Genomic DNA, 27,621 nt, shown 5'->3' on the forward strand with positions numbered 1-27,621 from the left:
CCGTGGCACAGATTTCTATTTCAACGATAAACCCTCGTACAAGGTCTGTCCAGTTTGCAAATTCAAATTAGAAATACACAGGTTTTTACCACAGTTTCAGTAGATATTTTGTGACAAAATTAATTGTTTGTACAAAGATCTATTGCTGTGAGAAATCAATAAGCATTGATTCGAAAATTGAATAAAAATATCAGCATCGTCTATAGATTATTCTATGCCAGTTGTATTCGATTACTCGAGTACTCGAATATACTCGGTCGGTAAGGCAGATTGAGCCAGAACCCCCCCTTACATATCTACTTGCGTATCTTAAATGGCAAAACTTGACAGACGTTGCGAAATAGTTTAAAGTTGAGATAGAGACACGTGGTTTAGAAGAGATTTCTATTTACTCATTTGCGACCAATATCTGGGGCATACCGGCGAAATTTCGAAAAAGTCTAAAACATGGACCAGCCTAATATGTATACATAAATTTTCCCAACTTTCCCGTACGGCATTCATGCTATTAATTCTTATCCCTTTATCTGATCAACGTTTCTTTCACGTTCTCTTCATTTTATTTTCGTCATTTCAACGATAAAACTAACGGCGTAGTGACAATCTCAGAAAATATGTTTCCAGTTACGAAGTGGAAGAACCAGCTTGTAATGCATGTATTATGCAGGCTGCAGGTCCGGTGCACCGTTGCAACGACACGTATAAGCGGAGGGAAAGGATCGTTTGAGTCAAGTGTTATTCGTTTGATTCAACTAAACGCGACGAGCACAATATACGTACTTAATTGCAAAAAAAAAAAATAAATACTTTTCTTGATATAACAAAAATTTAATTGAATCACGCGAACGTTTCGTTAGACCGATAGATCTTGAGACGGGAGAAATAAATAATCAACTTCGCCATCCGTGATCATATCGGGCGTTTAGTTTATACAATGACTTTCTTCTCTCATTGTCATTGAATAGTGATAACATTCAGAGTACGACTGTTGGATTACCTCGTCGCTTTCAGCCGTTGCATCGCAGTTCATGCAGGTACCTTGCAGCCAGGTGATAATCTATAACTGCAGGTCAATAAACCTGTGTGCCGATTTCTGCGATTATTAGAATACGCGAAATGACTCTTTATAAATTAACCCATTGCCCGCTTCGTGCTGTCACACATTCCGCATATGCGGGCGCGCCGGAAACAAGCGCCAGCTTATCTATCCGTCTATCTATTTATTTACTTATCTATATACATTTGTTTACTTTTTCACTCTCACATTTCACGTGCCTATGAATTATTACGCGAGAAGGAAGTAGAAAAAATCGTCGCGCTTGAATTGAAACATGTACGCGTAAAAGTTGTTTTTTTCTTTCTTTTTTTTTCTCCGTTGTATCGGGATTAAGAGAAAGAAAGATATGTATAACGTATTGCAATATGCATTTATTGGATAAATGAACGGGAATCCAGACGGACGTCTATTCGAATATATCTATATTACAGGCAACTTTAATTATAACGGTTTTAATCACTATCTAATTCCCCGTCCATTATGCATTATGCATACTATATTCTACACCGTCTATACCCACGAAGTTTATATTCCTACTTCGTCCTAAATTCCTAAATAAAGAAATTTTTTTTATTATTTTAAGAAACACAAGTCACCAACAAAATTATCCTACTGAAGTTGAAAATGAACACTCACATACGTATATATATATATATATATATATATATATAATGAGGTGTATTTTAATTATGTGCACGAATGCTCCTAAAAATAATAATAATTTACAAATATATATATATATATATATGTATACCTCGGAATGATTTATTTATTTCAAACAAAAAAAGAAAATATACATAGGTGATTGAGAAAGAGGAAATTTCACTAGAACTATCAATAAAACAAAATTTGACTAAGGTTAAATTTATGAATTCCATGCCTGAGCAATTGTCTTTCTTCTCAGAACCTCATATACATATATCCTTAGTAATAAGTCAACTTTTTTATCTCTCGTATTAACGGAATATTTCTTCCTTTAGATAACAGTCGTTGAAAGAAATTTTTGCTTATTTCCTCGTTGTGATAAACGGAGATAAATAAATCTGCGATGAGAAAACAAAAAAAAAAAAAAATGGCCGGTGGCAATCGGCTGGCTCATAATCGTTACATATCGCACTTGGATAAAATAGAGCGAAATCCACACGTGCGGATTGAATTATCAGCGTGTGCGTGAGCCCTGGCATTATGCAAAGAGCCTAGGCCTAGGCAGCGGAGCTAGGAGAGGCAGAAACTAGCCCGGTGTGGTAATACGTGCTGCTGTTAGCCCGCGTCTCGATATCATTCTGATAAGGCTGAGGTACACAATGCTTAATTCTGCAGGCAGCAGCCGTGAAAGGCTAGGCGTGGCCGCAAGCACAGCCAGATTGCCTCGCTCTTAACTGGTTCAATTATTGGTTAATCTGTGTAATTATTATACCAACACCGATCGGCTACCTGACTCTGCTTTCTTACGGCTCTCCGAGTCGTTTCGCCTGCGACTCGCTCGGAGTTCCTTATTTCATCTCATGCGGAATCGAGAAAGGAATGAAAGAAAATAGAAGCAAACGGAACGAGACTTGAAATTCATAAATAATTCAACTCGCACACTGAAATAGAATTATAAGAAAAAAAAAAAAAAAAAATACACGACTTTTTTTTCATCAATACTCATTATGGTGGGGACGTATAATTTAACATTATAATAACCAGTCTCGCGAAAATGGTTCTAGTGTTGCCATTTGTTTAATGTTCCTTGGCGATAATTTTTTTTTTTCTTTTCTAATATTATACTTAAATATGTGCCTAATAACTTACTTGAATATTATTATCTTATTAACTTTACTTTCGTCTGAAAAAAATATTTAAATATTCTTTTACAACCTTGTCAAGAAGAAATTAATGAAAATCATATTAGGTGGATTTTTAGTGTAAAACGATTGCATTTTTTTCCAATCAATAAACATTATGCGCAATATGAATATACGAATCGTATTTTACGTACAGAACGAATAATGTGCTAATTTATTGCCAACGAGTAGAATAATTAATGAGGAGAAATTATGCGATGGTTCATTTTTCGTTATTGTTAATAATCGTGCTGAGTTTTCCACCTTTGTACAGGCAGATAAATATTCATGTAACAATTAATGTCGCGATTATGGTCGATGGTTGTCTCGTTCGACGATCCAGCTGCACCTCTTGCATACATATACACACTTTTCATTGACTAGAAAAGTAATTGCGTGTTGTTAAATAATTAAATCAAGATTTATGAACAACGCAAAGGAAATTTTCTTTCGGTTATGTACATTATATTTTACAGTTTTATTTTTTACGACCGGTAAAATAAACGGCCTATTGATACTGCGCCTCGTGAGTTACAAACCTTCGGTGTCGTTCTTCTTTCCTTTCGTTTCCGGCTCTTCTTCGTCTTCTTTACGTCCGTAGATACCTGCTCTGTGTCATAAAATATTCATACGTCGACTCTGTCGTGATGTAAAAAAAAAAAAATGAAATCAGGAAGTGGTGTTGAATATCGGTTTTCCATGAAAAATCACAGCTTTTCCAAAATTCAAGATACATTCGTGATCGTGAAAATATCGATTTTTCACTTATTCTCAATTTATGAATTATCATTCATACTTTACCACATCAAAATTACGCTTAGCTAATTTTCGATATTTCACAAAAATATCCCGAATAAAATATGAATAAACAAAATCTGTACACGTTACATTTGCCCCAAATTTTTCCTCCAAAAGACTTTGTCAAAGTAAGGATGGAAAATATGAACACGGAACAAAATAAACAAGTGTCAAAATAACCTATCGCGAATAATGCAAATATAAATACTTGCAATATTAAAGCAGCCATGTTTTCTGAAAAGAAGCAATATCGACATCATATTTATATATAAAAATTACCGATTCGTACTTGCTGAAAATTATTACCCGATAAATTATATCATCGTTCAATCACCGTATTAAGCACGTATAATTTTATTCACCGCTGGAATCAAAGACTCGTCTGCATAAATCCGTCAAGATTATCTCTCGAAATGAGTTTCTTCTTCTTCTTTTTTTTTTTTGTTGCCCAAAGGGCGATTGCCCGCGATTCAAATCCGGTAGGACTATCGTTTAAGCCTTGATATTGTGGATCTCACCGAACAACAACGCGGGCCTTTTCCTCGTGCTTAGGTACGCGTCTGTAAGTTGTTGAAAGATTAACATAATCGAGGAGACGGCATTCCATCTCGACCAGCAAACCAAATCGTGGAGCTGACGGTCCGTGTCTGAAAATTTTGCTAACCCGCTTTGATATTTTTCTGTTACGATGTATAATGGATGGAAATTTTCGTCGAAACAGGCGAAATTTGTGCAAAATTTCTAAAAGCTTGCGTTGATTTCTCTTTTTAAACAACGCATTTTAGTGACCAAAGTCTGTCGAGAGTTATAACGATTATGTAAGTTTTTTTCCAATCAACGTTTGTGATGGGGAAATTATTAGACAAGATTTTTATACAGAATAATCGTTGGTCGATTATCGCCGCTAATCGATCACCTTTGATAAATTGTATTTATTCCCGACTCAATCGTAACGTGCACTTTTTCAACCTGAAAAACGAGACGGAGGCTGCATATTATTTTCTTTTCAATTTTTTCCCTCATCTCTGGGGAAATATGATCATAATTTTATACAAGATCATATTTCCCGCAGACTAATTTTTCAGTTTTTCCGGTTTTCTCTCTTACATGCCAATTTTGTACTACATTTGTCTGTATTATTATAAACTTTCGATAATATTATAGTTTTTCGACCGACAGATTACACTTTTACGTAAAAGGAAAACACTTTCGAGTCAATAATTTGGCCAGAGTTGATTCGGCAATAAAGTCCTATACGTAAGACAGGAGTAAAAGTCGATTATTCCCTTGTTACATAATGTACTGTAATTTATGCTACGAAGTGATTTCCAAACTTTGGAGATTACGCATGATTCTCTGAAATATTCAAGAAAAAAAAAGATCAATAAATTGTAAGAATTAAAAGGACACACATGTATACACATAACAAAAAAAAATTCACCCGTGTTACAGGTAAATATTTACAGCACGGATTCGTAGTTAATTCAGACATTACAGTAAATAGAGCGAATTAGAAATTTGCCGTATAATAGGCGGTTCGAAGAGGCGTCGAGGATTATACGACGCACACTCGTTATCGCATCTACAACCTACAATTCAAATTATTTCCTGATTATCCAATCAGCAGAGATACCGAAAAACCAATCATAGAACCGTTGCAGGCCATTCGAATGCACGCCGCTGAATGCGCCGGAAGAAGCGGAAAGAAAGTCAAAATTGAACAACAATTTACCGTCGATTGTGTGTACTTGACGTTTTTACGACGCGCCGCCTTGCAGCTGCAGCTTATCGTTATTATTGTCATTATTATTTACAATAATAATTACTATTATTATGCACGATTTGCGGCGTGCTCAATTAAAGTCAGTGATTGTAACGAGAGTGACGTCAGATGATTCATTGACAACTTATCATCACCTAACACTTTTCCATTACACGTATACGTTCTATTCATAAGACTCTCTAAAGTATTTACAGAAGATTATTGATAGATAACGAGGAAGTATAAGGTAATAATAATAATAACGAGTGAAAAAATTCCCCGCTTTTTACGTCAAGCTTAACCCCTCGATGAACGGTGATAACGATTGATACTGTTGCATGAATGGTTTGGAAAAAAAAAAAGAAAAAACAAGGACTAAATAATAAACAAGGTCTGGTCGAAACTAATCCTTTAACGCTTGTGCATTTTATATTATAAATATGTATAAGAATATGAAAATTATTAATTTTGCCGCGAGGTTCTTAGAGAAATGTAGCCGAATTAATCGACCGTCTTGATTTATATGATAGATTTTCTTATTTTGATATCCAAGGTCAACGATGATAAAATATCCAGAGATGTTGACGTTTACCCTCCTCGAGAACTATACAAACATTCGTTGAAGGTAACTCACGTTATACACGATTCATTTTGCAACAACGAAAAACAAAAAAAAAAAAAAAAAAAACAAAAAAAAAAAAAAAGAAGAACGATGAGATAAAAGGATCACTTGATGAATAAAGGAATAGCGAAAACGGTCGGTGCGTAGATTAGGCGGGTAGATACTTACAATTAATACCTGAAGCTCGGTTTTCGGGTTCGTTTGCCGACCGCATTGCGCGACGGCGTCGCGACGCTCGATCACGGATCGTCGCAGGAATTACGTTCATACTGCTGTCGGCGTCGGGCAAACGCGCACTGATTGCGAGAACGAGGTAAGCCGGTGTCAACGGTGGGTGGAAAAACAAAACAACGGGAAATAAAAGAAAAAAAAACGAAAACAGTGCAACAAATCCGTCCGATCTATCCGCGATCGTGCGACTCTTGAAGTAAAATTACCGCCGATCGAACTCGAGGGTGAACCGGAAGTCGACGAGGAATCGATGACGACGATGACGATGACACTGGCTGCCGGAGTGGGGATCGCGAAAACTGTAATCTGAGTGATTTGTTGTTTTTTTTTTTTTTTTTTTTTGGAAATTTCTTTTATTTTATTATTCTCGATTTTCAATGTGCGAGGAAAAAATAAATTATCGGAAATATCGAAAGATCGGAACAAATCGGCGAGTGGGACGTACAAAGTGTTCGTGATGTTCTACTGGATCGACGTTAAATAATTTTCTTAGTTAAACGGACTGACGTTTCGTCGAGGAAAAATTACCAGTATCGAGTGGATTACCGGTAAGCTAATTATACAATTATACATTTTACATGTATAAGTTAACTACTTCGTAATCTATTATGACGATCGATGTACAAGAACGCGTCGGTTGATAGTGAAGTGTAATAATATTTTGATCGTTATCGTAAAGAAAATTCTCCAAGCACGTGATGTTTTCGTTGATTGCAAGAGAGAGAGAGAGAGAGAGGGGGGGGGGGGGGGAATAGGAATCTTTCTCTTTGTCAGATACCGGAGAGTTTAATTAATTCTCTTACAACAATTTCTCTCATCTTCGCATTGAGGAAAAACAAGTTTGACCTTTTGTGGTATTTTCTCCTATTCCTTGGGCATCGCTGGAGGCCTTGGATCGAGGAATGCGGGAGGATCGGCGTCTTCGATCAATCGATACATACCCCCTTGCGCGTTGTTGTACGTATAAAGAAGTATGAGAGAAACCGAACTTTCCTGTGTATCTCTGTGGTATCCGTAGTATCTGTATTATAAGAGAGGAAACGAGTTTCGAGACGACCCTGAATCTGATAAACGAGGCAAATGAGCCTCGCTTCGTTGCTGCCTCGCGGTTCCAGACCGGTTTAGGGTCGCCGGTGTCCCATTCCTTATTATTTTATCCGCCGATAGTTGTGAGGTGCGAGCTCTTTTTTTTTTTCTTTTTACCGAACTACGCATCTCCGTTGATACCGAGTTTCCTTTATTATTCTTTCTTTGTTTTTACATATTCTGTTTTCTTTCACTTTCTTTTAATCTAAGAAAAGCTCGTCTACGCATATTTCGTGCAAGAAATTCTCATCAAATACAATTGAAGCACCAGCAACGTCTTGAAAGTTTGAAACTTTGGTCTGAAATCGAATTTTGTAAGCTTACAGAAAATCTTGAATTTATTCCGAACTTTTCACGTGCATGGAAATAGCTAAATATCGTAACGAGAAGTTTTCTTAACAAGTTTCGTTCGAGCTATTTCGGTTTAAATTGATTACTTCTGATCGGTATGAGGATAAATTTATCGTCCTATCCGTATTCGTATACCTAGTTTCGATTACTGTCAACGAGAATTCCGACGACCGGTGATTTGTAGCGTTTGATAATTGGTTCATAAAACACATCGACAGGCTCATTTCGAAATTGACGCGTTGAAATTATTACAGAAAGAAGCGAAACAAATTTCCCCGCGCATTGCAATTGTTCATACTATACATATATGTCTAAAACTCGATATATACTCGTATATATGTATACATATGTATTTTTTTTCGTTTCTTTGTATTATAACGAACTTGTGAAAAATATTACGAGTCGTATTTGAAGAAATTTAACGAAAAATGCATTGTGCGTAGTTTATACGCAGTAATCGGATATATATACGCTACCTGAATGTTGCACTGTGGATCGGGAGATAACTTGTCCAATATTTACATGTTTACAACGCGTCTGTAATTTCCGGAAACGACGCACCTGCCATACGATAAGGGGATTCACCGTGCGCCACGATTTGCGTTAGGAAAAAAAAGAAAAAAGTAAAATTCCCCTCATTTATATACGCGACGGAGAAATATAATCGTTTCACAGTCACCAATCCGTGCAGGCGTGACTCTGACGCACGCACCCGCGGCTTGTATTCAGTAAATTTCAACACTCTTACGATCAGCGATAATCATTTCTGCAAACGCGGGAGAAAAAAAAAAAGCACTCGGCTATCGTTGCTGATACTCCTCGTACTGCGGAAATTCGTCAATGTTGGGAAATTCGAATCCGTATCTTGAATTACAGTTTTTAACCAAATTTTTTACCTCACTACTATTTTGTAAAGTATAAATATCTTTCGAATCTCGTTCGATCATTTATTTATTTCCAGTATAAAATTTACAAGTATAAATTCCAACAGAGGTAAATATTATACACACTGAGAGAAATTTCATTTGTAACAGTAACTAGAAAAATTGAGTAAAACTGATATCGTTAAAAAAACTGTTTGAATATTGTTGGAATTAGGAAAAACGAGGTACGCCTAAACATTTTGCGCTATCGTCGATCCTTTTTTGGTAATAGCATAGCAAAATCAGTTTGCGAGGTTTACTCGACTTTTTTATTTAAACAAGGCTTTAACGTCAATTTATCGTTGCACGAGCATTAAATTTTCGCAGCAGTTGCAAGAAAATCTAGCAACAGTGATCGCAATGAGGAAGAATAGTAACGGATACTAGACTTTCCGGTAACAGCTAGAAAACTAACTTTCATTTTCTACCTAGAACTATATTTTTCGATTGTGGTAAAAAATAAAAATAGTTTAGGACTGAGCGGTAACCGGAAATAAAAATTTCTCTCGGTGTACCTGCTTGTTGGACTAGACTATAAACTCGAAAACTTATAAATTTGAACTGTAATTATTAGAGTATAAAAATAAAATAGATTCGAATCAGTATAACATCTGTTAATGAGAATGCAATAAATTTATAAGTTACCAAAAGTACGTAAAACTGAGTGGACGATATCTAATTGGCCAATTATCTAATAGGATTATAGTAATTTATCATGTATGCAACAATATCCATCTCTCTAATTTAGTTTAAACATGGGTTTCATTATTAATGATTCTAAGATCATTAGGTAAACTATCGAATAAGCAAATTGGCTTAATATAACGATTCTCACTACTCACAGTTTTAAATCTTCTTGGAATCTTGATGCTCTTATTCTTGGTAATGCTTTTAGAGTTTAAGAATTTACCTTTTAATTTATGGTAATGAAATTTCAAATATTCAAGGCCAAAAAGTTACCTCGCACTAATCATCGTTTCATCAATTCTCAACGCTGCAACATTGCATGTGTTAATTAAACCTGCGAATTTCAAAATTTCGCCAGAATTTCTCCCTAATCTTACATCGCGGATGCGAATTGCAGGTCTTAAAAATCTCTACCGTATCAACCGCCCTAAATCGTAGTACCTAAATATCGTAAGACATTCTCCACCATTGTACTTCGTTCTCTTTCGATGTGTTAATCTTTTCCCCACCTACATCCTTCGATTTGTGTCATACCGACTGTTACAACGACAGATTTGGGACAAGGTCGACTCCTATTTGAGGACAGTGTTGCATTGTACTTTTATTTTCTCTCCAATTTAAATTGATTCTTATTATCGTTGCGACGAAAATCAGTCCCGAGTATATTAACTGCATAATAAACCGTATCGAATGAATTCGATCCAAATGATTGTAACGCGGTTGCCGGACACGCCGAATTTTCTCTGACAAAATTTCCTGCATACACGCGTGGGCGTGACAGACGATTCGTTCCCATTTATGTTCGTTCCTCGTTCTACGGCCACGTGCTTAGTCGATTCTAAATTCTATTCACAGCCACTTATCTCGAGAAACTTTTCGTTTTTCGGACAGATAAATCCTACGTCCGTCCGTCCAGCTATACGGCAGATTGTAGAGCAACGTCCGGTATCGTCTACTTACGCATAGATTAAACGTTATTACAGACCCGTTTTATCATCGAACGATTATTTTATACATGTATGTTTAATGCATACAACCAACGTGATATAGAAGTACCCATAGCTTCTGCTTCGGTCTATTAATACACGCATCGTCGTGTCTCGTATAGGAAAACCACGATGTTGAAAATATTTTCCAAAATAATTGTGCGGCTTGTTATTGCGAGGAATAATATTACACCTAATAAACGATAACGGTAATGGTAATTTTTCACATCCGTGCGAAATTGTATGCTAAATATTAGGGGCCGAGGTTCCAGGTCCGAAGTTCTTAGTGGCTAAACGTAAAGCAAAGAAATCGAGAAAAATTTTAAGTTCTATGAATTCCTGGTTTACTGAAATTTGACCACTTTGACCATTTTTTGTTTTGGATTTTCATTCTGATTGTCGGTTTTTCTCATTTTTTCCACCCACTCGTTGAACAAACTACGCTCTCTGAGTATATTTTAATTTTTTGTATTCCAGCTTATCGAAACTTTATTTTTCGGAACTTTGCTCTATATTAACTTGAATTTTCGGGTTTCCGACCATGCGAAACTTTGTTGTTGTCGTTGTTTCTTTGAAGTTTGATTTCCTTGCTTCAAGTTTCGCCACCAAATAATTCGGGATCAAGCGCTTTCGGAACTTTTCTAATTCGGAACTTCAACCTCGGCCCAATATCAGATCATAATAAAAATAAAACAAAATATCTATAAATAGATGTATATATTATACATATACATGCATGCATGTATATATATACTGTGTGTGTGTGCATTTGCCGCTGGCCATTCCTTGAGAGGTTTTGCTTGTTCCTTATACCGAGCACGAGAAAGGTGGCCTACCGTTCTCACGGCAACAAAGCATATCATACTTATACAGATCACGACTTGGCGTGAGAGTCTCTCGCAGGCAGTAGAAATAGGAAGGAGAGGGAGGAGCCGAGAATTTACAACCTGTGTAAAATGTGAGAGAGACTATCAATTCTTTGGAAATATGTAACGTGTACGTATGTGTAAAATAATGTATATATGTCCTACAATAATATACATATATACATATATCCGTTATTGTGTAATTTAAGTGCGATAGAACTTTTTAGCAAAAAATATCACGTATTTTACCTACGATGCGACGGAGACGGAACGAAGTTGAAAGATTCTTGCATCGATGGCAGAAAATTTTAGGCGTTATTCTTAAGCTGGTTGTTTGATTTTGGCCGGGAATAAAAAAAATGTCGAATGATCGGAAAATTGAATGGAATAGGATAAGAATTGATCGAAGCGAATGTTTGAGACAAAAAAATTCTATTTCGTGAAATTTTGGAATGGAGAAAGGTCAAAGTGTAGAAAAGTCGAAAATCCAGAAAGGTCAAAGTGCGGAAAACCGATAATATAGCATCGTCGTGATGAATGAGAATGTAGAACGGTTAGAATTCTATATGATAGCTGCTTTGCCATATTTTACTTTTCTATATTTCGAATACTCTGTTTGAATTTTATGCAGTAAAAAAATTCTTGAACAAAAACAGATTTTCGAGTTTTCGGGTTTAAACTCTGTGATACGTATCTTCTACACTTTTACCACCGTCCTCAATGATTCCTGCATCACTGATTGAAGAAAGCTAAAAATTCGTGATAAAAATCACGTCCTACACGACGACGAGAGACAATTAAATATAGGACGAAAAATACATGATAAAAAAAAAAAAAAAAAAAAACAAAAAAAAAGAAATCAACCAAGCCGTAACACGACTGCAGTTTATTTACCTGCCCCGAATGCTATTTTATCGCGATCGAAGACTCGCTTGAAGAATTCTAAGCACGTAATATACGATAAGCTAGTCACGGCTGACGCTTGCTAGATACATACATATACATATGGCTATTCTTTCGAAAATCAGTGTATACCCCATGCAGCTGGCACTTCGTAGCGAAACACGATTCGGAATCGGTAATCAGTGGTGACGCGTCGTTTTCTTTACCGAGAAATCCGAGCTCGCTACGTTATCCCGATTTTCACCATATCGATCACATATTTCATCGAAATACCATCGCGTCGTAAATTAAATCAGGTATCATGGTTGTCAATGATCGAGCTTATCTCTTCGGCCAAACCAGAAGTTTTATATTTTCTTCTTGTAGTTGGTAGATATAAAATAAAGGCAGTCCGATCGGTCGATCTGAATCACCATGTGTCTGCAAACTTTATGAACTTTATTCGTTCGACATTTTCTTTCATCAATTTTTCTGAAGCAATAAAAATTCGTTGAAATTGTTCGTTTCTAATTTTACTTCTACCAAAACAATTAAGAAAAAAAAAGGATCGATCGTTAAATTCCTTTCTTCAATCATTTCACCTTTTGAGTTTTCTAGCCGTTACCCGAAAGTCTAGTATCTAGAAAGTCTAGATTCGATTGAATTTGAAATTTTCGTCCGTCATATTCGATGACAACTGACGACTTCCCCGAAACCTGATTTGAAATTGAAAGATTTCCGAAATCGACACGATTGTGTACGTTCGAATAATGAATATCCGGAGCAGCTTGCAAGCCATGCATAATCGGCATGACGTCGGTTGAAGAGTGAAACTGCAGAGCGCGGAACAGAGTCCAGAGTGAAATGTCAGAGCAAGGAGAATTAACATTTCCTAAATGCCACTGCGTGAAACTTGCGCCGCCTACTACAATACACGCGGCTCTATACGTACTTTCAGGATCGAGGCTCTAATTATTACACAGTGAACTATAATTAAGTTGCAATAAAACCGAGACCCACACAGGGCTGCAGTGAAAAACACGCGATGATCCGCGACATCAGGCCGGGTGAATTCGCTCCTCGTATCACGGATTTGTCAATCGACACACACGCGCACTATGAATTCATCAAGAATTTTCTCAAATCTTTCGCGATTCCGGAAACGATGAAGAATTTTTTTTTTCTCGATAATTTTCTGGCCCGCGTGTAACGTACGAGTTTAATGTATCGACTCGCGAAATCTATCTTTGTCAGATATTTATCCTAAGCTTTGATAAACAATTAAATCTCAGCTCTCCGTTTAATTATATAATTGTATTTATATATTCGTATCCGGCTGATTTTATCGCTATCGTCGATTGTAATCCCAGCTGGTATCGAACACTTGGCAATTTCGAAACGACGTTATTCTTGTTGTTGTTGTTGATATCATTATCGGTGCACAGGATATTTGGGGGAAAACCTTGCGCGGTGTCAGTTTAAAAAGCAGACATCTCAATTTGCTGTATCGCATCGATTTCTTCTGTTTGTACTAAAATACCTCAGCTGGTAACAGGAGATCAACGAATTAAGTAAACTGTAAACTTGTCGCATGGATAATCTAAAAGAAACACCTACACTCGATGTTGTAATAATTGCAAAACAAATTGCAAAACTAAACTTCGTACAAAGAGAGACGGAGAGAGAAATCGATTCGATGCGGTTCTACCGAAGTTCTGCAGCCGATTCTTTCTACGGTCCATTTATCAGCGCTTCGGTTACGTTAGCAATTTTATGCGGGCAGCATGCAGCTTCTGTGTTATTATCGCTCGGAGCGATAAATGATATGAGTTATCGGCGAACGCGTCGACGACGGGAGAGCGGAGTTCAGAACTTAACCGCGAGACATTGACAATCAAATTGGTTTCGATACTCAAGGTTGGCCGCACTCATTGCAATTAGCGTTGATCGATATGACGTTATTTTCATCACTTCGTATCAGTCGCAAATTCGTTTCATTTCGTTCCGACTAATTCAATGCGAACGGTTCGCGAATCGAGTTTAAAATCTTCAATCAAAAGAAAATTGATCAGGGAAATTTTTCACTTGCACTTTAACCCGAGTCACCGATCGGGTGAATCCAATGATCGAAATGTGCAATCGATCGATGCACTAAAATGCTCTGGAATCGTACTTCGTACATCGTATCGGCATTGTTATTATTGTTAATAATAATTGGAGGTTTTTTTATTTTGTACAGACGAACTGAATTCATTTTTTGTAACACTCGTCACAGAAATATCCTTTGATATTTGGAAAGACCGAGTTATATACATAATATTTGTCTGTCGTGACAGTGACCTTCTCAATCTTAATTCCAAGCGAATATCTTATCGTACTATAAGAATCACCTTTGACCCACCAACGGATTAGCCTTATATATTATATCTCTTGTCATTCCTACCGCAACGCGAAAGATACAGCGTTAATATACATATAGTATAAATAAGTCTTGCAGAAAATGTAAAAAGTGTATGATCATCCATTGATAATTGGCCTGTTAAATTCTATCGATCGCGATGCTTTTTGCTTCACTGCTTCTCTGTGATGGGGTTGAAATACCGAATTTGAAAAGATCCAAAAATGCTAGATTCAGAATTCTTTGATGGCGAAACTTAAAGTAAAGAAATAGAAATCAAACTTTGAGGTTAAAGTTCCGAAAGTAGAAAATGGTGAAAAGTCGTAACTCCGACAAGTCAAAGTTCCGAAAGTGCGAAAGCTAGATAATTAAAAAATCTGAAACATGGAAATTCCGAATTATCGGAAGATTTTTAATTTCGTGAATTTCTGACTCGGTAAAATTTTACCATTTTCATCTTTCTTTGTTTCCGAATTTCGATATTTTTACGTTTGGAATCTTGGTCATTCCGATTGTCGGTTTTTCTGATCTTTTACACTCGCACTCGTTGAATAAGCTACGCTGTGCGAGTATATTTGGTATTTCGGAATTTGGCTCTGCCGTAACTTGAATTTTCGGAATCTTGCATTTCGACCATACGAAACTTCGTCGTTTTGCAAAAGTTTCAAATCCTTGCTTGAGATTTCGGAATTGGGCGCTTTCGCAACTTTTCAAATTCGGAACTTCAAACCACTCCGCTTCTCTTTCACCGTATTAAACACCGAGAGAAATTTTTAGTTCCTGTTACCGCTCGGTCCTTGACTACTTTCATTTTTTACCAATTTTTTTTATTCAATTTTTCTAGTTGCTGTAAAAAATTTAATTTTTCTCAGTGCAGTCTCTTCTATTTTCTTTTTGCTTTCTTTCGCGCCAGTTAGTTTGCACGTACCTACGCACCTCATACTTACAATTAGGTGCACCGCACGCTTCAGTTTCTAGCTTCTGTAGTGAGTATATCGTTCCATCAATCTTATGGGAATTTGATTCAGAGTTTCACCTGTGCAGGCGTGACTCGATCTGGGTCACACGCGCTGGGCACCAACGTCAGTTCCTCCTTCACGTTATTATACTAGTTTCCTCGCAAAACGCTCGCCTATTGCATCCGCAGGATCTGAATCGCGAAATTGAATTCCTATACGCTCGCAATTAATGAAACGAAAGCGATTCGCACATCTTCGCACATTTTTGACCTAGAAGGCGTATTAGACTTTTTTTTTTTTATTCTCAAAGTTAAATTAAAGCAACGTGAAGCTTCATTATTATTATTTTTAATTCATTTTTTTTTTCAAATATTCTCGTAAATTATCTCTGCCTAATTATATGTGACAGAGATGACAGTATTAATCTTGATACAGAGAAGCTGACTCAATTTCAAGTAAATTTTTTCCTCTAAATTTACTGTCAAAAAGTATCTAAATGAATATTTTACTGTTATATACATTCAAATTTGTATATATTTATGATATAAACTTACATGTATGTATGTGACAAATATTGAATTAAATGTTGGCCTGTAAAAAGTAAATTTAATCAAACTGCGTGTTAAAAACAGTCCTTCACATACCGAAGAAGAAAAAACAATCGCCACAATAAATTCACACCGTTTGAAACAGCGAGAGATATATTTTTTTTTCTATCAAACCTTACACACTATCAATATCAATGAATTATTTATTCTTTCGTTCCAGATTACTATTAAATTCGTTCGACTAATTCTTCCATATTCGTCTTCTTCGTCGGTTGTTAGCTGCAATCGGCAAGCAATGAAACGGGGTTAATTTCTTACCAAGGCCCATGGGTCCTAATGCGGTTAATTAATCAATCAACCGCTACGTACAATGTAAAAAAGCTGAGCGCCCGGAAAGCTTCACGGATTGGGGAAAGTTGAAAATCGCCTCATTTTCTAAGCTGCGGTAACGAATGCATCGTTAATCTAGCTGCAAGTTTTTTCCACGCAGGTTACAATATTGCCTATCTTGTTTTCGCAATAAAACTGCAGTACGGCTTATTATGTTCTTTCCGTACGACCGTAACTGCAACGACGAAGATAAGCTGGGTGGTTTAAAGCGTCGTTAATATAAGGCATTCCATGCTAAATCCTAATATTGCATCGATTTCACAATCGTTGCCTGTCGAAACGAACATTGTGAATAATTCATCTGCGACGAAGTACGATCGTTCCCTTTTTGTTAAATTATTGTAAAGTATTCCGCCGCAGCGTTTTAGTTTGAAAAGTGTTTACTTCGGCAAATAAAAAAATAATAAGAAAGTATCGCTTTACTTCCTGCAATCATCACGGATACTTTCTTGTCAACTTTTATAAAAGGTAGACGTTCAAATTGCTACCAAGTTTTTTCTCGCACGTTTTTTTCAATTACACAAAAACGCGGTACTCGAGGAATGACAATTTTCGTTACAACGCATCGTAAATTTGTAATTTAGAAATTTGTAAATCACAACCCCGACGATAATGGTTAGTAAAAATTACAAATAACAGCTTTACCTGAAATTTCTCTTCCAATTCTAAGTTGGGACTAATTCATTTCCCATCAAATGATTAACAATTCAGTCCCGCTTCGTCGATTGATCGAAATAAAATATGTGTTACACATCGTATAGTGTGACTAAAACGCGGTGATAAATTGAAATTCAATTTTAAGACCTGAATTATTAAATACCTGGCCTCGCTACTTGACGTGTTAGATACTCGATATATACAAAGTATCTACGATACATTCGTGCGGCGTTCATCGACGCGGTTATTTGAAGTGTGCTAACGGGCGATATATACCTTAATATACGATAAAAATCGATGAAAACAGATTAGCTCGACGGAGTTGACAGTTGATTAAATAATGTTTCTCCTCTCCCCCCTCCTTGCCGATCGTGGCACGGCGTATAAACGTACGATCTTAAGATACAAGCTGCGTAATACGTCAAGTTTCCGCGCCGAGGTGTCTGCGAATCGTGAATACATTCGACGATAATTTTAACACGGAAATAAAAAAAATGAAAAGAAAAAAAAAAAAAAATTAAAGTAAAAACAGAAAACTGGTCACGTTTGCACGAGTACGGTGATGTTTTGCAGAACGAGCAATTATTATTACACGAAACGGTTGTATATTTGTACAGGCTTCCTTTTTTTTTTTATTTTCAACTCTATCCTTGCAGAGGTAAAAGATAAACAATCTCCTTTGGTAGATTATATTTTTCGCAAGTATCGTCGCTGCATGTATACGCTGATAATTCACGTTAAATAATCCTTTTTACCTATGCGAGTAAGAAATTTTCCAAGAATAACGAATAAAGTTTTTAAAATCTTAGAGACAAGATTTTGGTTTTTCAATCTTATACATGCTGCTCTACGAGCATTGTTGAATTATATATAATTGTGAGGAATTTTTAATCAACAAGGAATACGGTGTGTGTGTAAAAATTTCATTTGTTACAGTAACTAGAAAAATTGAGTAAAACAGGCATCGTTAAAAAAAACTGTTTGAATATTTTTGGGATTATGAAAAACGAGGTACGCCTAAACATTTTCCGCTATCGTCGATCCTTTTTTGGTAATTGCAACGCAAAATCAGTTTGCGAGGTTTACTATACTTTTTTAGTTAAACAAGGCTTTAACGTCAATTTATCGTTGCACGAGCGTTAAATTTTCGCAACAGTTGCAAGAAAATATAGCAACAGCGATCGTAATGAGAAAGAATAGCAACGGATACTAGACTTTCCGGTAACGGAAAGAAAACTAATTTTCATTTTGTACCTAGAAGTATATTTTTTGATTGTGGTAAAAGAATGAAAATAGTTAAGGACCGAGCGGTAACCGGAACTAAAAATTTCTCTCAGCGCAGAATACGAGACGACGAACTGTTGAACGAATGAAGCAATTTTTTGCTATAGTTTATTATTGGAATAAATATTACAGTAGATTTATTATACATTCAGGTTGGTCTTATGTATTTTTTTATACCCGATTTCACCGCCTGATTGGAAAGTCAATTAACCGAGTCGTCGATTGACGCGAGTCTATTTTTTTTTTTTTTTTGTTCTCCTCCGCAAATTGAAATGCGAAAATTAAAATCCGAACTTGATCACATTTTTGTTATATATAAGACGCAAAAATGTTCGACATTTGATTTTCGAAATCGTACGATCGAAGCAAATAGATCGATGTGTAACTAAATGTTCCAATTCGTAATACGACACAAGTATGAAAGATATTGTGAAGAAAAAAGAAAACCTTTGAAAAAATTGTTTGAACCGTGAGAAAATAAATATTCCGCAAGTTTCGAAACTTCTGCGCTGTCTGTCAAATGTAATCAACTTCTACCTGTATAATATACCAAATACATTACATTATTAATATATACATATATGTATACATGTAACAAGTGTCGCAAAAATTCGCTCGCCGTATTTAATTATGATAATAATATCTTATCATCATCATCGTCATCGAAATGTATAAAAAGATTCTTAAAATCACAATTACGCACACAAATCTGTGTAGTTTGGAAAAAAAGTTTCACAGATATTACAAACGAGATCGTAACGCGTAAAAAAAGACGGATTAGATAATTGACGCAATAATTTAGTTCCCCGCTAGAGACCCGTCTAATTCGCGTGGGTTCGTATTACAGGCACCGTTATAAGGTAGATAAGAAGAACGTTCCGTTAACCCAGAAATGCGTTAGTTCTGCAGGTTTCACGCCATGGATGTATAACGTGGCATTTAATTATTCAGCGTCATCGTCCTCGTATACGGTATTTTTAATAAGTTTCCAAATTTCTTCGCATCGAAAAAGAAGAAACAAGAATGTATCGTTAATCCGAAACGAATGTCCATCCGTAGCCGTGTTCCGATTATTACAAGCAATTATACATTAATTTTTGATCGATTTTTTTTCACCTTCTCGCTTCCTTTTTCTACATTTTTTTCTTTTCTCTTCTAGTCTTTCTTTTTTTTCTATCTGTCTCTTGTTCACATTTCGCTGTACACATATCCGGTGACAAATTGCACAACGCGGAAGCTGTTCAAGAAACAACAGGCGCGAAGACAAAAAAAAAAAAAAAAAAGAGAGAGAATAATTACGATAAAATGTAAATATTTGCAAATGTACGGGTTTTTTTTTTTTTTTTTTTCTTTGTTGGATATCTTATTTGTTTTTTTTCCGCACCGTCGCAAAACTATAAACGTGTTATAAACTATACAACGATATATTACGCGGTCTCTGTGCATATTATTATGTATGCACAAGTACATAGTTCCCAGCTGCAGTATGCATTGCATATAAATATATATGTATATGTATACGTTGTATACATAAATATATATATATATATATATATATGTGTGTGTGTGTGTGTGTGTTTGTATATTGTATGTAGGTATATAAAGATACATTGGCACGATCGGTGAAAGGTTTTTGCCAATATATCACGTATGCACATACATTAATAATATTCCTCCGTATGTGGCGATAAATTTGAAATCTGGGCCGTACGTCAACGTCCATATATAATACATATGTATATACATGTGCATAGTATTGGCATGCACGTATTTATTTACATAGATAGTAGGACAGATATGTGTACTTAAACTCGTTTATACTTCACAAAATCCCACGCTGATAAATATTTGCGGTTTATAACTGTTACTATTATTATTATTATTGATAGGTATGCAGTTTTTTTTTTTTTTTTTTTTTTCCCTTACGTTTTGGCGACGTGACCTTGCCGAAATAGTTACTCACATACATGATGCAACCGTGTTCACAAGCACATAGCGCACTCATTCCAATTTTTTTTTCAACCCAAGCTACATGCGTGAAATTGTCCGTTCAAGTGTTATACAGGTATATTACAAATAGTTATGTATTATTTATACAGATTGGACTGTCTATCTATACTATCATTCTCGCAGAACATGTAATATAGAGGTACATACATTGATGTATATATGTATATATATGTTTATAAATACATACATACATGTATATATATATATATATATATATAAGTATATATATATACTTGTGTCAGTTGAGATGCGGCCTTGAGAAATACACTTGTTAACACACACGGGCGTAATCAGTCATTCGTAAATGATATATTAGGAATTCATTTAGAACGTGCTTGCACACGTGTCTTCGCGCCTCTTTGTCGTAATTACGATACAAAACCTCATCCAACGTCGTACCTCATATATTATCTAAGCATGTGTATTTTGTTTGTTTTTTTTTTTTTTTTGACGTGTTCGTGAATGTGAGAAAGGAAAAATTGAAAATGAAACGAGTGATATCGGACAAACGATCGTGACGCGTTTACTGACCCTGTGAAAGAAAAAAAAAAAAAGAAACTTGTATATAACAGTAAAGAAATGTGGAAATAAGAAATAAGTAGAAATTAAAATGAATCACACCAGGTTGACGGTTATTATTTATTAACATTTTAAGTGAACGCGCAATTCGAAACTGAGCATGGCCGATCCTCTTATTTTTGTTCCATTAAATAAATTTAATCCGCATGTTTTAAATTATCATCCAACCTTCAGGTATCACGTAACATCCGAATTTCTCCTTTTTTCGCTTTATCGTTGTATCTGATTTATCTTCTTCGATAATACGGCTTTTCTTTAAATACAGTTGACATGTACACGTGAATAATGAAAGCACTGTAAATCTGTTTCAGGTCTCGTAAAGCACCGAGTGTGATATGAGGAGGGAACTCTAGCCAATCAGGTATGCATTTGAGGACGTGATCGTAAAATATTTTTATCTCCCTTGAAAAAGAAACGCTAGATATCACAGAGAGAGAGAGAGAGAGAGAAAGAGAGAAAGAAGAGAAAGATATTGCCGGAGGAATAACACAGCTGCGGCACCAATTATGTAGATCATATAACGCATATAATTCAAAGCGGCGATATTGAAAATAAATTCGAAAGAAAGTGTCAAAAAATTGAACCAATTATTTTTTTTTTCAATTAAAAGCAAGAGACAGCTTAGTCCAGATTTGATATATGACAAATTAAGACTTTTAAATTGCAGCTGATTCAAAGCTGTTGAAAACAAGAATTCAAAAAAACAAAAAAATCTGTGACTTTGAAAGTAAACACGATCGTATAAAATATCGGGAGCCAAATCGAAGAGGTCAAGGATCAGACCCAGGTTCACTTGCCACGGAATTTCCCATATGTAGGCATACCTGCCGGTGATAAGAAATTTTGACAGCCAAAAAATGATCGACCGTATCCGTTAAACGTTATCAGCGCTTGTGAGCTTTCCGCAGCAATCCGAATGAACTTTTTTATATATTTTCATATATATATACATGAATAAATACACCTGCAAAGTACTCGAGATTATTGCCAACTTTTGTAGATATATTGAAATCTTTTTTTTTTTAATCAATACAATCAGTATTAATCAAGAAATTTTCACTTACGGATCTGACCCAAAATAATCGTCTTTGATCGAAGAATTTTTGAGAATATTTACGAAATTTTGAAAAATATCGTTTTTTTTTTTTTTTTCGTCCACTCAAAATTAATTAAAATAATAACGGTTTGCGAATAAAATCTGAAATAATTCAGGATCGCTACAGGAATCAGAGAACGAGATTTGTATCCGTATCACGTATATACGGATCGAACGGGTATACATACGTATAGTATACGTAAGCAATATAGTATGCTATAAATACGCACTGCATATATTGAAAAGAAAAAGAGAGAAAGAATTTGGCAGGAGTATTAAACATCTCAATCGGATTACGCGTACATGTATGCGTGTATAAAGAGCTGTTACATATTATTGGATGCGTATGTAAGACAAGTCGAGAGCTGATTACTTCACAACCGCGGATTGCGCGTCTAAATGTCGGAGCTAAACGCGTATACGTACATGTTGGCGATTTATTGCCTTTATATATAAATTGTCGGAAAATGATACTTCCTCTGAGATTTCTCCCATACACACACATATGTCCGCATATCAATTATGTATATATGTATTATGTTACGCTACACAACTCAAGATGCGAGATAGACGGATCGAATCGATCCGTATTACATATTTACTTTATACATTTATACGTAAAGTCGTTAATGAAATAACCGCGCGTGTTACGGATATATGCACAAGTTTTTGTAATCCATGTAATATATTTAAACGTGATGTTCGATCTCGATAAACCGATAAAAAAAAAAAGGAAACACTGAAATTACCGCGATTTTTTTACTGTCGCAAAGTTTTTTGCACATTGGACTGACCGGAAGAGCAGAAAAAAGACAAAGGTGTAAATGCAGAAAAATGTTGCTAATATATGAGGAAGAATAATTTCGTTCGATGGATGAGCGAAGATTTGGATTTTTTTATTTTTTTTTTTTTTGATTCTCGCTATTCTATCCTCTTCTTAAATAAGAATACGCGGTTTCTTTTCGACGCCTTTGAGGATCGTTAGATTTACCCAAAAACAGGCGAACTATGTTTAAATTATATGATCGTTATACCCGACGAGTAAATCGACTGTGTAATTAAGTGTCAGATCGAATTTGTGCCGTCATGACAGTTATATCGCAGTGTGTGTGCGTGTGTGTCTGCATTCAGGACTCCGAAGAAGATTATCTCATGGAAACGTGAAACGACGTGGTAGTTAAAAAAAAATTTCACGACGCCAACCGTAATCTAAAAGAATTCCCGATGATACAACGATTTTTTATGGACATTCATTTTACGTTTTACAGTCTTCATTTCTATACCTGCCAACATACGATATGCCGAACTTGTATTATACAAATAAACAATAATAAATTCAAACAAGTAACGTTACGAAAAATTACACGCGGACGCTTTCGCTTTTTTTTCTTTTTTTTGTCTTTTTCGTTGCGAAGATAAAAAAAAAAAGAGAGAGAGAGACAAGTCTCGACAGTAAAAATAAACAAATCTGCAGTTTGTAATTTCAATTTATCAAATAGAAATTTTTTTAGTCACATACTTTTTCACGCCGCTGCATCGTCACTTTTATAAAGCATGTAACATACGCCTCGTTGTAATAACTTCAGCGATCAAGTGTCACCTCGAATCGTTCACTCATCGACGTGTGTAATATTTCATAGCCTACATCGCTCTCTATGTAAATTTCAACCAACTCCAGTGTCTATAAATAGATAATATATTATCTGAACTATATCATGTCGTGTGCATAAGATGGAATAAAGGAAAAAAAAAAAAAATAATAAAAACAAAAGAGAAGAACAGGGACGAAAGCTGCTTCTGAGGCTTTAACGGAGACCTAATGACCCGCCACTGTACAAAGTTACAACGTTCAATCTCGTCGGCGATAGGATAACATATACGTGCGTGTGTGATACACGCATACGAGTGAATTTAAACGCATGTTTATTGCAGAATGTGTGACACATTGTCAATAGGATCGTTAACCGTGGATAAACTTACACCCCGTACATACTTATGTAATAACATAACTATGTATAGTCTTTATCTGTTGCCATGCACGTTACGTGTACAGCAGTAAGGTGGTTAAAAAAAAAAAATAGAAGTTTTTCTTCTCCTCAATTTACCCCTGAAATGTTAGCGTTTGTTGGAAAAGTATTCCTCCCAGAAGTCGATTTGTTAATTTTTATTTTCTACTTATATAACATTGGAAGATCTCACTTTTCGTTTAAAGTTAAAATACTCGAAAATTTATATACGTAAATATATGATCGTTGAAGTTGTATGAAAAGTACCGATTTTTCAACGAAGAAGAGAAAATCGGTAATTTGGAGACGGCCTTAATGTGTTTTCTAATTATTATGGCTACGCGTTGTTACGGAGGTTTGGAAAGCTCGAAGAATCGGCTTCAAGGATCTGGGCGTCAATATTAAAATTGTTGAATAGTTTACGAGTATTGCAAGTTTTAACGAAAAGTGAAATTTCCCCATGTTTAGACGAATGGAAAGTGAAAATTAAAAGAGCGATCTGTTAGTCCTGAGTTAGAGAGCTCATCTTTTGGGAGAATCTTTTATTTATAAAACAAACCAAGATTCGTAGTTAATGATTTAAAAGCGCTGGCATACCGTATAACATGAAAATATGACAATTTTTTTTTCAACGACTTTAATGGATCGACCGTTACAAATTTTGGAGGTCAGACCTTGGATTCGTAATCGGTGATCAAACAAACATTCGCCAACTAATTTCTATCAAAATCCGAATATTTGTAGATTTCTTTACCATCGTATTGGATTTGCTATTTTGGATTTCGTAAATCTGACCTCAGACTCGTGATCAGCTACTCAAAAAACGTATAGAAATGAACTTCATGTCGTTCCATGCTGCTGGAAATTAGCAATGGTTTAGTCTATACAGCAGAATTTTCGTCAATATCGTTTGCATAGCATTTAATGGCACACAGTGGCATTATCTAATTATAATATTGGTGTGAATGAGCAGTTTTATTCTGCGGAAGAAAGAGACTTCACCGGTTATACGTACAGAGTTTCGAATAAATAATTTAAGAAGATAAATACACAATTTAACAAAAAAAAAATTAAAAAAAAAAAAAATCTCAAACTTGATCGATCAATCACAGTTTTAACAAACGGTCAATAAAATAAATGAAGAATTACCGTTAGGTGTTCATCGAATAATAATTGAAAATTAAAAACCGACAATATCAGACAGAAGATCCTGTCTAATATTCCAACTTTGAAAAACTGCAGCGCGAAAATAAATTGTACGAAAATTTTATTCAGTGCCGTTCGTTCAGAATTAACTAACGCTATTCGGAAGAAAATTAGCAAATTTTCATTTCTTTTCTACCCTCGCAAATTTTTCACACATCCGCCGCTTTTGTCATTATAAAATGTACGTGAAAAAAATATTGATTATTCGCCAAAAACTTGTGCTGTATAATTCGTCTCGGCCTGAATATGCGAATTGGTATATTTTCAACACAGCACCGTGCAAAAAAATTCTCCGGCAATTTTGTCGTCAATAGCGCTAATTCAGCCTCGTAATGATGCCTTGTCATTTGCCGTATGATTCGCTACGTATATATGTATACGAATGTAGGCGCATCAATCACGAACGTAGATTGCAGAGTAACAAGATCCTGTTTTGCACAACGTGGAAATCAAATGCCTGCGTAGACTTTGAATTTTGGTTCAGCTGTAGTTGAAACGTGTCGTGTACGATGAAAAACGCGTGGGTAGAAATTAGCCGGCATGAGAAGAGTCGAAATTGAGTGGCGCCAGGATCGATGACGATTGTCGTTACATGGCGACGTTGTACTTAACGGGCATATTTATCGCACGTACGTATACGTATATGTATGGGGCATTCCGCGTCAAATCATCAGCCATGTACCTCCCTTCGATTTGGATCATTTTTTAGTATGATGTTCTTATACGAATCCCCAAAAGGTTCACGGGAACCTTTTATCAAATTTTCTTTAGCCACTGCTGAAATTTAAACAAAATCGCAAGAGCAGTTCCAAAAATGCCAAAAATTCGCACCGATTCTGTTATTCGAAATGTGATTTTCGAGCAACACACGATAATGGGATCTCTGATATTTGAAATTTTTTTCGCAAGCTTTTAGGTCTTCCATGTCGAAATTATAGTTTTTTTACTTTCTTTCTTTCTTTTTTTTTTTACGCCTCGATCTGAATAGATAACAAAATCACATTATTGTCATGGTTCCGTCACGGACTCCAACTCTGACACGGGAATACTAAAAGCTTGCGAAAAAAATCCCCATTATCGCGTGGTGCTTAATAATCACAGCTCAATTTTTTTCTTTTTTTTTTTCAATTTCACCGGTGGCTAGAAAAATTTGCAAAAAAAATGTCGAGACTTGGGCCGGTACGGAGATATTCTAAAAAATGTTTGAAATCAGGAAGGGTGGTACATGGACTGCTAATTTGACGTGGAATGCCCCATATCCATATAATGCAGCAAAGTCCGGGCGTCGCGACGCCGAGAATAACACGCGCGTATCTCTCGCGTCATCTGTATACCCATTCTACTCTACTTCTACTATTCTAGGACCCCCTCATCCATCCGCGTTGTAACTCTTCCAGTTTCATTGATAAATTGCCGATTCATTTCCGTCACATATGAGCACTGGTGCGTCGCAATTGCGTTACAATCAGATACCGATATGTTTTTACCCCTTTTTTTTTTGTCTCTCTCTTTCCGTAAATTTTATTTTTTGGTTTCCACCCAGAAGCGAAATTTTTTGTATTCTTACAGACTGCGAACATCACGTTTTTTGTGGATGGTAAAAATTGTTTTACTTGTAATCGTTCTTACTTACAATTGGCAGAATTCAAGAGGAGAATAGAAACATTTTTTTGAATAAAAATTACGCTTGCAGCCCTTCTTTTTTTCATTTATTCTCATTTTCTGTTGCTTTTCAACCTCTCACAGGTAAATTAAAAACAGTAAAGTCGAAAATGATCATATCACAAAGAATTGATCGGAATAAAAATATGTCAAGTTTTCGGCAGTATTAAATCCTGCAATTAATCAATTCCGACGATCGGAATTTGTTGTTTTTCAATATTTCATAGGTAAAAAATAGTACATTATGCAACAAGGGAATAAAGTCGACTTTTAGTCCCGTGTCCACAAATAGTACTTTATTTCCGAATCAACTCTGGCCACAATACCTATTTGAAAATTGGGTCTTTCAAATTTGGCTCATATTTCCCGCTGATTTAAATTTGCTATTTAGAGAAAAATGTGCCACCTTCGTCCCACCTTCCGGGTGAAAAAAGTAAGCTTTACGGTTGAGTCGGGAATAAAAACAGTAATGTCAAAAATGATCGTACTACAAAGAATTGATGAAATTGAAAATATGTCAAGTTTTCGTCAACATTAAATCCTGGAATTAATCAATTCTAATGATCGGAATATCGCTTCTATAATGGCGGTATAGAGCCAGCGACCGCATTCGTTATGTACGTGAGAAATAAAAAATATATACGTATTATACCAACGTCAGCGTTTTTTGATTGCCCCGGATCGAATGTCTATCCCACGGCACGAAATAGAGGCATGTGTGTACACATTGTAGCTCTACGTATCCGCGT

General features: G+C 35.7%; 1 protein-coding gene across 1 annotated transcript in view; it reads left to right on the forward strand.

Annotated features, from left to right (window-relative positions):
* The window catches only part of LOC107222149 (protein cortex), a 238,171-nt gene that overhangs the window by 179,122 nt on the left and 31,428 nt on the right, over nucleotides 1-27,621 (forward strand). Inside the window, exon 12 of the mRNA XM_046741166.1 lies at nucleotides 21,214-21,263. The gene's annotated coding sequence lies outside the window, so the exon portion shown is untranslated. The remainder of the gene's footprint in view (nucleotides 1-21,213; nucleotides 21,264-27,621) is intronic.

This window comes from Neodiprion lecontei, chromosome 5 (genome assembly GCF_021901455.1).
Source record: "Neodiprion lecontei isolate iyNeoLeco1 chromosome 5, iyNeoLeco1.1, whole genome shotgun sequence".
Taxonomy (NCBI): domain Eukaryota; kingdom Metazoa; phylum Arthropoda; class Insecta; order Hymenoptera; family Diprionidae; genus Neodiprion; species Neodiprion lecontei.